Source organism: Equus caballus, chromosome 10, assembly GCF_041296265.1.
Source record: "Equus caballus isolate H_3958 breed thoroughbred chromosome 10, TB-T2T, whole genome shotgun sequence".
Taxonomy (NCBI): domain Eukaryota; kingdom Metazoa; phylum Chordata; class Mammalia; order Perissodactyla; family Equidae; genus Equus; species Equus caballus.
In genome coordinates, this window is record NC_091693.1 from 22,017,122 (window position 1) to 22,029,493 (window position 12,372).

The 12,372-nt window shown below is 48.4% G+C and overlaps 1 long non-coding RNA gene across 1 annotated transcript; it reads right to left on the minus strand.

Moving 5' to 3' along the window:
• Positions 1-5,769: 5,769 nt before the first annotated feature.
• On the minus strand, positions 5,770-12,372 carry LOC111775417 (uncharacterized). Its single transcript, XR_011422508.1, has 3 exons — positions 12,243-12,372; positions 11,709-11,877; positions 5,770-5,917 (listed from the first exon to the last, which is right to left on the minus strand). It is a non-coding gene; the product is annotated as an uncharacterized lncRNA (long non-coding RNA).

Consider the following 12,372-nt stretch of genomic DNA (forward strand, 5'->3'; position numbering starts at 1 on the left):
TTTCTCCTTCAGAGATTCAGGAAAATGAAAGAAACAATTACTGAGGTGAGAAGAATTAAGGGCAAGTAATAAAACGCAGAGATGATGGTTAAACAAAAACTTTTTCTCTACTCACATGACACTCTGATACCAAATTGTGGTTTTTTTCTACACCATCAATGCTCCAATTTCTTGTGAACCCCACCTGGGTGTCCTACAATTCGATTCAATTCTGACAATATCTATCTGGAGCTAGTATCGGATCCCACAAGTTAAAGGGCTCATCCCAGAAGACTACCCCCACTGCAGATGCCACTTGCAAGTCTCAGGTGGACACCTATACCTCTGCCTGATCAGCTATAAATCAGGGATAGCCGTGACCCTTCCTCAGGTTCAATAATTTGCTAGAATGACTCACAGAACTCAGGAAGGCTATTTACTTATGTTTACCACTGTATTATATAAAAGATACAAGTCAAGAACAGCCAAATGGAAGAAATGCATAGGGCAAGGTATGGGGGGGTGCTAAAAAAGACAATAACCAGGAACACAAAGAGAGGTCCAGCAGATATATGAGAGAGCACTCTTAACCCAACATCATCACCAAGATTAATCCCCTAACCTTCTGCTCCTGAAGGAGATAATTTGTGGGCCACTGATCTGAGGAGATGGGCCCTTTCTAAGGTTTTAAGTGCCATCAGAATGTTCTTCAGAGTTGTTCTCAAACCCAGTGGATATAACCATGAAGAAAAGGGGAGAGCCAGAAAACAAATGTCCAAGAGAAAGAGATAAAGACAACTGTTCCCTTTGTTTTCCCCAAATCACTGCACCAACAGGATATTTTCAGGCATAAGTTATAGCAAACCCATGAATTGCTTAAACCATGAAGAAATTCATTGCTTTAAAAAATTTGGAAGAAAGTTAGTTCTGAATCTGAACAAGAATTGAGCTTAATTTAATCCTTCCATGCCACCATTTTATTGGTTTCTTCCAAGGACTTCTTGAACATGACGATAAGGTGACTGCCATTGTTCCAGACATCACATCCACATAACCTCCCAAGCCAGAAGGATGAGGATGAGCAGAAAAATTGACTTCATTCACATGCCTCTCTCATTTTATAAGAGAAGGAAACTTTTTCTAGAGTCTCTACGGGACCTTGTCTTCCCTTTCATTGGCAGAACTGAGTGACATACCCGTCTCTAGAGCAATCCTCGGGGAAAAAAAATTAATGAAGTTGCCATGATTGGCTTAAGATGAAGGTACATTGCACCTGAATATAATGGACTTCACTTATCGAGGGAAAAGGCTGATAGGTATTATATAGGTATAGCCTCCAAAGAGGTGCTCCCTTGCTGGCTCCTAGGTCATAGAGGTTAATCAGTCATGGGTTCTGCCCTGGAGAAGCTGGCCAACTGGAGGGAGAGATGAGAGTGCAGTGCTTAGAGAGGTGGAGTGGGGGTATATGTAGTGACAGTATGCTGCCGGGGTTATTATGGGATTCCCCAAAAGGAACAGCTAACTGAGAAGGACAGAGTCTAGTGTTACTTCCTGAAAGAGGTAACATCTAGGCTGAACCTAGAGCCTAAGGTAAAGAGGAGAAAGAAAATTGCATTCCAGGCAAAGGGGAGTGAAGACACACAGGAAAGGGGCCAAGAAGTAGGTTTCGTTTGGTTATTGGGGGACAGATGGTGGGGCAGAGAGCAACAAGCAAGGAGGCTGTAGAGGGTGGCAGGGGCCATCTCTTAGAGGGTCTTGAATGCTACAAGAAGGACTTGGAATTTCTCCTTCAGAACATGCAAAGCCATTTAAGCAGGAAAGGGAATTGTTATGTGTGTGCTTCAGGGAACAAAACTGTCCTAGAATCCAGCAAAGGGATGGATTTGAGAATGTTCCCGATTGGAGAAATCCATTGGAAGAGGTCTTAGGGTGGAGAATGTTGCAAGAGATCCAGGTGAAGTTGTTGAAGAGCTACTCAGATTCCTAGACCCCTGATGTTGAGGGAGTTGAACTTTGGCATCCCACAGAGGATGGAGGTTGAGGAAAACAATCCATACACACTTGAGTTTCTAAAAGGGCCCAGTCTACTCCCCAAATGCTGTTAAAACAAGTGCCATATGAGTGTATTCTTGGGGCCACTGAGAAGCACAAGAGGCCTGGTTTCCTGTTCCTCAATTTGTTTCAGCTCATTTATCCCTTTCCCATCCCTTTGGGGTACCTTCTGCTAAGACCATTAGTCCAGAGTCACTCTCCTCAGGAGACCAGGACTTGGAACCGTCCTGAGCAAGCCCACAGTCTGTGGAAAGTCCAGGTGAGAAATGCATCCCTGGGGGCTGGGGAGCTAGACAAGGGTATGCTCCATAGCATGGTGGGGACAAAAGACTCTTTGGAGTGAGTTGTAGAGAAATGTAAGGTGAAGAAATGAGCACAGCAAACATACCCAACTCTGTCAGGAGGTGGTGCTGTGACAGAGAACCAAGGATTTGGTTGGAACTAAAGAAGGATGTGGACTTGAAGGATAAATTTAAAAAGAAAAAGAAGAAGTTCTAGACCATATTGGGCTGCTGGGAGTGATGGAGTGGAGGGAAAATATTGATGCTGCAGGAGCGAGAAGGGATCAGTGAAGGAGGGAAGTTCTTGAGAAAGTGAGGGGGCTGGGATTCAGAGGACGACAGGGGACAAGTCTTGGGCAGAGCTGCTTGTTCTCTGGTTGGAGAGGCAAAGGCAGAGAGCAGTGGAGCAGGAGCAGACAGGAGGGTGGATTTGGTGCAGTAGGAAGCAAGGGCATCAGCTGAGTGGGGATGGGAGAGGAGGTTCTAAGCTTCGAGGAGAAATCAGAAGGAGAAAAGTAATTATTAGGATCATGTGAAGATGAATGTAACAGGGAAGCGTAGATTTCCAGAGCAGTGATGCGCCTCCACATGAAGAGACTGGTCCTGGATGTTCCTTGGGACCCATCAGCAGGGCTTAGCTCTGCTCCCTCAAGAATTGCAAGCTTAGACATTAGGCCAGTCACCTACACTCTCAAAGCCCAAGTTTCTTCTATCACAAGGTGATGACGGTGCTTAGCCAATCCAGAGCTTGTTGAGATCAGAGGCAAGAAGGTAAGAATGCGGTACAGTGACTGCCACGTAGGTCACAGGTTGCAGACCACAGGTTTTCTCCCCCACCCTCAAACCTTGGTGGAGTCACAATTGCACAGCTTTTCCTCTCTGGTGTGTCCCCTCCTCTCATTACAGACTCTTCCTGATTCATTGCATCAGTCTTTTCAAATGGTTGCCTTCGAGATTCTTGAGGACAGATAGCTCTCAGGGTGTCTCTGTGGTCGGATGGTGGGTGGGGTGGGAAAACACATCCAGGTTATTTCTGAGACTGTAGAGCATCGAAGTTCTGGAGAAATGCGAACCACGCATGGACCTTCAAATTGTCCGACAGGCACTGTGAAAAAGTAAGAAGAAACAAGCGAGGTTCATCTTTATAAAATATTTTACTTACCCTTCTATGGTCAAATTATTATTATTTGAACATGTAGTCAATATAAAAATTATAAATGAGATATGTCACATTAGGTTTTTCAACCTAAGTTTTTGAAATCTAATCCATATTTTCCTCTTACGTCCCCTCCCAAATAGTCCTACCTGTATTTCACGTTCCCCAGGGCCTGACATGGTGAGTGGCTGCTGGGTTAGACAGCTCAGCCGCGGAGGCAGGATGGCAGGGCAGGGGCAGAAAGAGGCCTTTGCTGGAATCTGACAGCCTGAGCTTCTGGGTGACTTTAAGCAATTAAATGTTCTAAGTCTCACTTTCTTCATCTATAAAATGGGTATAATAATAATAACAATAAGCTAACATTCCTGCGTACGTATTGTGTGTCACTCACTGGCCCATGCTTTCTGGTATTCACCAACTTCCTCCTCACGACAACCATTGAGAAGGATGCTGCAAGGGTTAGAAGAGAAGAAAAGCTGTTTGCAAGAGCCTGGCTTGTGGTCTGCATACCGAATCTAATTAAGTCTCACACCCAGCAGGTATTTGGATAGAATACTGTCATGCGCTTTTTCGTCCCCAAGAGTACTGAGCCCACCCAGTGGATGGAAAAGCACATCCCATCCATTAGGCAGAGATAACCACAGAGACAAGAATGGAAGTGGGGTCTCCTGCTCTGACTTCCTCAAACACAGAATCCACAAGGTGTAACTACTTGATTCCACATTGTCTGGTATCACCCACTGATCCATTTTGCCTCACTTTGAAAGCTAACCAGATATTGCACCTGACTTCTCACAACGGCAGAAGAAAAGAGGCTTTCATGCCCTCTAGGAGAGAGGGGCAGACTCTGGGATGGAGAAGTTGCCTACCTTATAGCCCTCAGGAAGAAAGCCATAGGAGGAAGACCAGCCTTAGCTCCCAACTGCCTGACAATGAGTCACAGAAGCTGTCTACCGTGGATTTTCTGATGTCCATACACCTTCTTCTTTTTTTTTCCTTTATAGAAATTGTGATGAAATACACATAAAATTTCCCATTTTAACCATTTTAATATATAATCCATTGGTGTTAAGTACATTCACATTGCTGAGCAACCATCACCACCGTCTAGTTCCAGAACATTTTCATCCCCCTAAACAGAAACTCTGTACCCATCAAGCAGTAACACCGCATTTCCCAGTCTCTGGCAACCGCTAACTTGCTTTCTGTCTCTGTGAATCTCCCTATTCTGGATATTTCATCTAAATGGAATCATACAATACATGATCTTTTGTGTCTGGCTTCTTTCACTTTTCAAGCTTCATCCATGTTGTAGCAGGTGGCAGAACTTCATTCTTTTTTATGGCTGAATAATATTCCATGGTATGGATGGAACACATTTTGTTTCTCTGTTCATCTGTTGGTGGACGTTTTGGTCGTTTCCACCTTCAGGCTGTTGTGGAGAGTGCTGCTGTGAACAGGTTTGTGCAGGTTTCTGTGGGACTGCCTGTGCTCTCTCTACACCTTCTGCCCAGTATTTTCTCTTGGAGGGTAAGGACCTTGTCTTCCTTGGCTAAGTAATCTGCCTTAGCTAAAGGAGCATCTGTGATACTGTGATTTATTATAAGGAATATATATTTGATCGTCATCCCTGTTCCTGGCAGGGAGCTCCTAAGACCCTTCAAATTTCCTAGGGTGAGAGCATAAAGGTGACTTTTGTTGTGTTAATGAAGTGACCTTTGGAAGGCACCTAAGAATGGGGGGCTAGTCACCAGAGGAACCAACCATGTGGTTAAGGGGTGGAACCTCCGGGAAGAGGGGAGGGGATGGAGATTGAGTTCCATCACCAATGATTAATGATCTAATCAATCCTATCAATGTAATGAAGCTTTCATAAAAACCCAGGACAGGGTTTGGAGAGCTTACAGGTTGGTGAACCAGAACGCTTCCACGTGCCACCATGCTGGACCCCAAATTCCACGAGGATAAAAACTCCTTTGTTCAGGACCTCATCCTATGCATCTCTTCATCTGGCTGTTGATTCATATCCTTTAATATCCTTAATAATAAACTGGTAATCTAGTGAGTAAACTGTTTTCCCGAATTCTCTGTACCACTCTAGCAAATTAATTGAACTCAAGAGGAGGTCATGGTAACCTCTGATTTATAGCCAATCTGCCAGAAGCACAGGTAACAGCCTGGACTTGTGATTGGCATCTGAACTGAGGGGCAGTCTTGTAGGACTGAGCCCTTAACCTGTGGTGACTGATGCTATCTCCAGGTAGACAGCGTCAGAATTGGGTTGAATTGCAGAACACCCACCTGGTGTCAGAGCCTGCATGGTGTGGTGGAGACCCAGACATCAGAATTGGTGGTGGAATCCAACCATTGCACCCGTCAACAGTCATGCCTCACTTTCTTCGTCATGGACTGCACTCTTTTCATGGCAGCAGTGTATCCAGCTCAGAGTCTAAATAACCAGTGGAGGAGATAGATTATAAATTCAATTTTAATTCATTTAAATTGAAATAGCTGCATTGGCTAGTGGCCAACGTCTTGACCTGTGTGGCTCTAGTATGACTGAGGGCCTCCCTTCCTCCTCTTCCACCACACTTTCAGCTTGTTAAGGCTGTTCTGGGTCCAATTTGCCTCTTTGTTCTGCCCATAGAGCCTGGCACACAGGCCACACTAAACACAAAGGAATGAGCATCCACACACTCTCTTATTTTCCAGATTTTCTTTCTGCTTTTGACAAATGTGTTTGGGAGACAGCCGTTGGCGTTTGCTGCTAACCTTTAAAACCTCCAAGAGATCTGTATGGCCTCAGCAAGAAGGTAATAAATCATCCCCCAACGTGCAGAGGGCTGCAGGATGGTAGGAGCACGGAGGTGATGCAATGGAAGGAGGTCAGGGGGTTGGATATTTAGGTTCCCAGGGGGCCCAGGCTCCCCCGTAATGGTGCTAACACAGGCACTGTGGCCTCACATCCTTGGCTGTTTGGAAATCAGAAGGGGGCCAAGTTCCTGTTACTCAAGCTGCCCCAGGTCTACTTCCCCTTCTTGTCCCTCAGCCCTGTTCCTTCGGAAATCACCAAAGCTTAAAAAGCTTTGGGCCCATCAGAAACAGATCTGAAAGGTAGAGAACTGAGAACCGCAGTTCTTGGGCGACTAAGAGGGAGTTCCGGGGGCCCAGACTCCTGGATCTTTGAGCCTCTGTCTTCTCATTTGTAAAATGGATCTATTAACAATCCCTCCTGAAGAGGCTTGTCTGCACAATGAAAAGAGATAGAGTGTATTCACACAGGGAGATGCTAACCCTATAGGAATGAGAATGAGCAAATCATAACCACATGCACAACTCTGGATGCATCTCACAGACATATTGTTTAGTGAAAGAAGCCAGGCATAAAGGAGGACACACTGTATGATTCCATTCACATGAGGTTTTAAAACCAAGGAACTAAAGGATACTGATTAGAGTGAGGAAAGCGTGTATACTTGAGTGTGTAGGGTGACTGGGATGCGGCTAGTGGGGATGTTCTGCTCCCTGGGTGTCGGTTACATTGTGAACACTTACTGATGGTACATTTATGATATGTGCAATGTTCTGTATGTATATTATACTTCAGTAAAAATTTTACTGAGAGAGAAAAGGCAGGGAGGAAGAGAGGGAGAGAAAATGGAAGGACGGGGAGAGAAAGAGATACAGAGAGGTGAGAGGTGGAGAGGGTAGTGCAGGAAGGAGAAAGAAAGGATGGAGGGAAGGAGAAAGGAAGAGAGAAAGGAGGGAGGGAGGGAGGGACAGAGGGATAGAGTGGTGAGGAAGAGGGGGAGAGAGCAATTTCCTGGCACAGAAAGGAAAAGGGTGAGTTTCAGAATTTTCTGCAGCTGAACAAGACGAGGTGGGGTAAGTCAACATAGGGCTCAGTAGAGACAGTGAAAATCACTTCTTATCTTTCCCCACCCCAGCCTCCATCCACCCATGTGGAGACATGGAGGGGAGGCTGGGAGAAACACTCTCAGTGCAGACAGAAGTAGCTGTATTCCAAGCACAATCCTCAGTGACCTGAAGCATCTGACAGTGCTGGAGGCAGAGAGGCCGCCTGACAAATTCCCTCTGTTGTCAATAATATTTCCATGGGCTGGATGTGGCCTCAGTCTCCCACGCCTCAGAGTAGCCAGGGACCATGATTTCTGGGAGTCTGACATGGTGGAGGCCCCATGTCTGTCCCACACACATATCAGTGGAAATACCACCAGCGATGTGTTGAGATGCCTCGTATGAGCTCCCCAAGGGACAATTGTTAAAATATCAGGACTATTATGAGCCATTATTGAAAATCAATCATATAAAATTACAATTAAGTGATATTCAAAAAGAGGTAATGAATTCTCAAAATTCATCAATTCCTAATTACTTTGCTTCATTTTGATGAACGGGGTCCAAGACACACCTTCTTCATTTCCCTTTTGTCTCTCTCATTAATGTAAACAAAAATATCAGAAAGCCTGATATTGTGCCATTACTGTTGGTGGTAGAATTGTAAAAACTGATACTGGGTTTTGCAAGAAATGGCAGGTCATCCAGAAATTATACTTGCATGAAATTTACAAGACAGAGTATCATGTAATGTATCACTATTTGTAAACTGCGACAAATGTGATCATATCTTGAAATCTTTACCTTCATCACCTCTGCAAAGGCCCTGTTCCAAGAAGGTCACATCCACAGGTACCAGAAGTTAGGATTTGAATATATCTTTTGGGGGTCCACCAGTCAACCCACTATATCTGGTGGCACATATACATCCTCTCGTGGAATTGTCACTCCAAAACAGTGTGAGAAGAGGGAAACTGAGGCTACAAGAGGTCAAGTCACTTTTCCCAAACTCATGGTGCCAGATGTCAGAGATGGGATTAGAATACTGGTCCTTCAACTTGCTGCCGTGCCATTCTCTGTCACAGAGGCCTAGTAACAACGATTGATGAATGGATAAGTGAGCAAGTGAATGAAGGAACTCAGCAACAGGCATAGAAAGCTATCCTGCATGAGTATTTCCTAGAAATAACAAATTATCAATGAATGAGTTTGGGAGCTCACTTAAACCAGGGTTCCATTCCTGGTACCTCCAGCTGTCTGTGTGACATTAAATATGTCAAGATCTTAGTTTTCTTATCTGTAAAATGGGGATTATAGTACTTTCCTTAATGCCTTTCAAGGTGTTGAGTGAGAGAAAGCACACAGATCAATGCCAGGCACAAAGTAGGAGCCTGGAAAATGCAATTTCACTTTGGGAGGCTTTTTTTCCTAGTCAGATGGTTCTCAAACGTTCCAGTGCATGAGAATCATCTGGGACATGTGTTCAAGTCATTTGAGGGGCCCTGAGCTCACTCACTGCAGGTGGGGCCCAGTAATCTGTACTTTTAACAAACACACACAGATGATTCAGATGCCCTGGTGCCCACAGACCAGTTTGCAGAACGTCTGGATCTGTGATGACGAGAGCAGACAGTGGAGCCTGTTTTCGGTTGTGTCCACTGTGGCGCATTTCTGCTTCTCTCTGAGCCCCAATTTCGGCATTTGGAACTCATCACAGGGATCAGAGCAGTGTCGGCCAGGGTGAGGTCTGGGTTGAAAACCCACAGCCCAGGTACTGGCAATCGATGGACAGAACACCACGGCAACGTTATTTCCTCTTCTCATCTGGTAGGTTTCATTGAGAAAGATGATGTGGTTGAAGCCCCTGGATGTCAGATGCCTGCAGCACCGACCACAGAAGGGGACTCCAGGCTTCTGCTCCTCTGACTTCCTCTATCTCGAGCCTGCAGGGGTGCCCCCTCGATGGCACACGATCTATGCTGAACATGGTCTATCTGCTCCCCACACTTTCCTGAGCTTCCTGCTATGCTGAGCTCCTTGCAGTAGCCCGTGGTAGGATGCTTCTCTCACCCACCATCGAGAGACGAGGAAGCCCAAGGGTTCAGTCACTGCCCAGCATAGTTCTGTCCACTCCCATCAACGTGATCATGAGCCCTCCTTGTCTGCCGGTGGAGGGGGAAGCTCCAGCAGGGCAGGGAGGTGGCTTGCCAGAGGCCACCAGCCTTGGAACTCAAGAGTGTCAGACAGCAGACCACGGGCTCCTCCCAGCCTCCTCCCCAGACAACAGCTGAGGCAGCTGGGAGAGTGAAGGGTCCCCTGCTGCCATCTGAGTCAGTCATGGAGATCCTCAGCTACTGCTGGTTCAGGAAAAGCCAAACCTCAAGTGCCAGTGTGCCAGGCAGAAGCTCTCTCTTAACCTGAAGGGCTGCCTCTGAGGGAAAACTTGAAATATCCCCATTTTACAGATGAAGAAAGAGAGGCTTAGGGGAATGAGACGGCTCCTTGTCAAGAACAGGCGAGTAACTGGCTCTGCCCTGGGGACCCCAGCTTGGCTCCCCATCCTCACATCTGTCTTCTGACTCAGACTGTTGTCTCCCTCCCACGGAGGGTCTTCAGGCCCTGCTCTGTGGTGGAGGCCAATCGGGGACTCAAGGAGGATGCCGGGAACTTCAGGAAGGGATGGGAGGGAGCACAGGACCGAAGCTGTGTGTGCAAGAGTAACCTGAAGTCCCCAAATTTTTATGTCAGAGCTCAGAGGGTGATGGACCTGAGAGTCCAGGGGCCAGACCTCCACTTCGGCACAGAGGAGTGTAAATCCAAGATGCTTCCTCCTCTTGGTCCCAGGAGTCCAGGCCCCCAGCCCCTCCTCCCTCAGACCCAGGAGTCCAGCCCCAGCCCCTCCTCCCTCAGACCCAGGAGTCCAGGCCCCCAGCCCTCCTCCCTCAGACCCAGGGGTCCAGGCCCCCAGCCCCTCTTCCCACAGTGACCTTCTTACTTGACTTTCCCACCCCCTCGCAGCATCACTCTGGCCAGGCCTCAGTTCCCCTCTCTGGAAATGAGCCCGTCTCTCTTGCTGCGAGGATAGAGCTGCTGCAAAAGGAAGTCTCCCTCCCCCTCTCTCTCTGGCTCCTTCTGTCTCTGTTTCCCTCCAGGAAAAAAGTCAGGAGCCATGGTGGAAGCCGGAGTGGAGGCATCTTCATCTGGAGGAACAAGGTTATGGGCACACGGGGCCCTCCCCTCTCCAGAGGTCCCACAGCTTCCCTTCAGAGGAAGAGCTGGAGGTACAGTCATCGCCGTCTCCCTCCCTCCCTCCCAGGGTGTCAGCAGAATCTTGGAGGCCTAGGTCTTTTCCAGAATGTGGGTGTGTGGGAGGAACGGCCCCCTGGAACCCCAGCTGGTCCAGGCTCCGCTGGGAGCACTGGGACCAAGCCCTCTGTGTTCCTGGAAGTCCGAGGTACTCTGCTTCCAGATTCAGATCTTTGCTGGTCCCGGGAAGCCTTGCCTAGAGCCCCGCCTCCCTGGAGCTCTCCTTCCATCCCTCTGAGAGGTGGTCAACTCCAGCTGCTGGGTAGGGGTGCGGGTCCCAGCTGCCTCGCACTTCTCTGCCTTCTTCCCTCTCTCTCTCTCCCAGTCCCCCTCCCTCCTTTTCCTCCTCTTCTTTCTCTCTGTCTCTGTCTACTTCTCTCACTCTCCATCCCAACCTCACTCATTCATTCATGTTTACTGAGTACCTGCTCTGCACCAGGCACCTGTCCAGCCCCTGAGGAAACAGAGTCCTGAACACAACAGGCAAAGACCGCTGCCTGTGTAGAGCTTGCATTCTAACAAGGGAGACGCACATCGTGCAGAAAAGATAATAAACGGACAAGGTGTGCTTTATGTGGGAGGGGGATAAACGCTCTGGAAAACAGAAAAGGTAGAGGAGGGTAAGAGGGGATCAGGACCCCAGGGTGGGGCAGGTTTCCACATTAAACAGGGTGGTCGGGTGAGCCAGCCTCCCTCCCTCCTCCCTCCCATCCTCCCTCCCCTGCCTCCCTCCCTTTCCTACCCCTCCCCCTGCCTCCCTCTCCTCTTCCTCGCTCTCATCCTCCCTCCCTCCTTTCTCTCCTCCCTTCTCTCTTTCCTGCCATCTTCCCTCCCTCCTTTCTCCCCTCCCTTCCTCCCTCCTCCCTTCCTCTCCTCCCCTCCACTCTCCCTTCCTGTCTCCTCTGTCTCTCAGCATCTAGATCCTCCCAAACTCCTCCCTCCCAGCCAGGACACCATGCACAGAAATCATTCACCTGGACTCAGGCATTTAGCAAAACGCAGACTTCCTCAAGTTACTTCCCGGGCCCCTAGCCTCCCTAGTTCCCCAGGAGGCCAATGATCCTTAAGCAGGGTACCTGCCCCAAATGAGAGAAATGTAGTCAGAAGGAGCTCAGATGAAAGGCTCAGGGTGCCCGTCTGCCGTGTCTGCTGTCCAGTGTCCTTGCCCCTCGGGGTTTTCTCAGGGACCTCTGCTCCACTTCGCTCTGCACGTCCCCATTGTGCCTCCAGTCCCACAGCCTCCACCTGCATCCAAGCTCAGAATCAGCTCTCTTGTCCAGAGAAGACCCTGATATGACCAGCCGCCCAGACATCCTGGCTCAAAGTCCCCAGTCTCTCATCCAGTTTGTCCCTCACAGGTGCCCAGAGTTGACGCTCCTCTCCCCTGCTCCAAGCTTGCCCATGGCTCCGCAGCACCCCAGGACAGTCCTACATTCAGAACCCTGACTGGGAGGAGCCAGCTATGCACCCCACACCCACACCTGTGCTTCAGCCTTTATGCTTGAAAACATCAACTCGCCTGTACTTTCCTCACTGGCCAGGGCATTTCTTGCCTGGGATGCACTTCCCAGTCCACCTTCCAACCCCCAACCCCACCCCCAAGCCCTTACCCTGGCGAAATCCTCATCAGTCAGGATCCAGCTCCTCCAGGACGTCCCCTCCTCTGGGAAGCCCTCCCTGACTCCCCTGCTGGATTGGTGCATCCTCACATTGGTCTGTGGTTTTCTGTTTACACAGCTG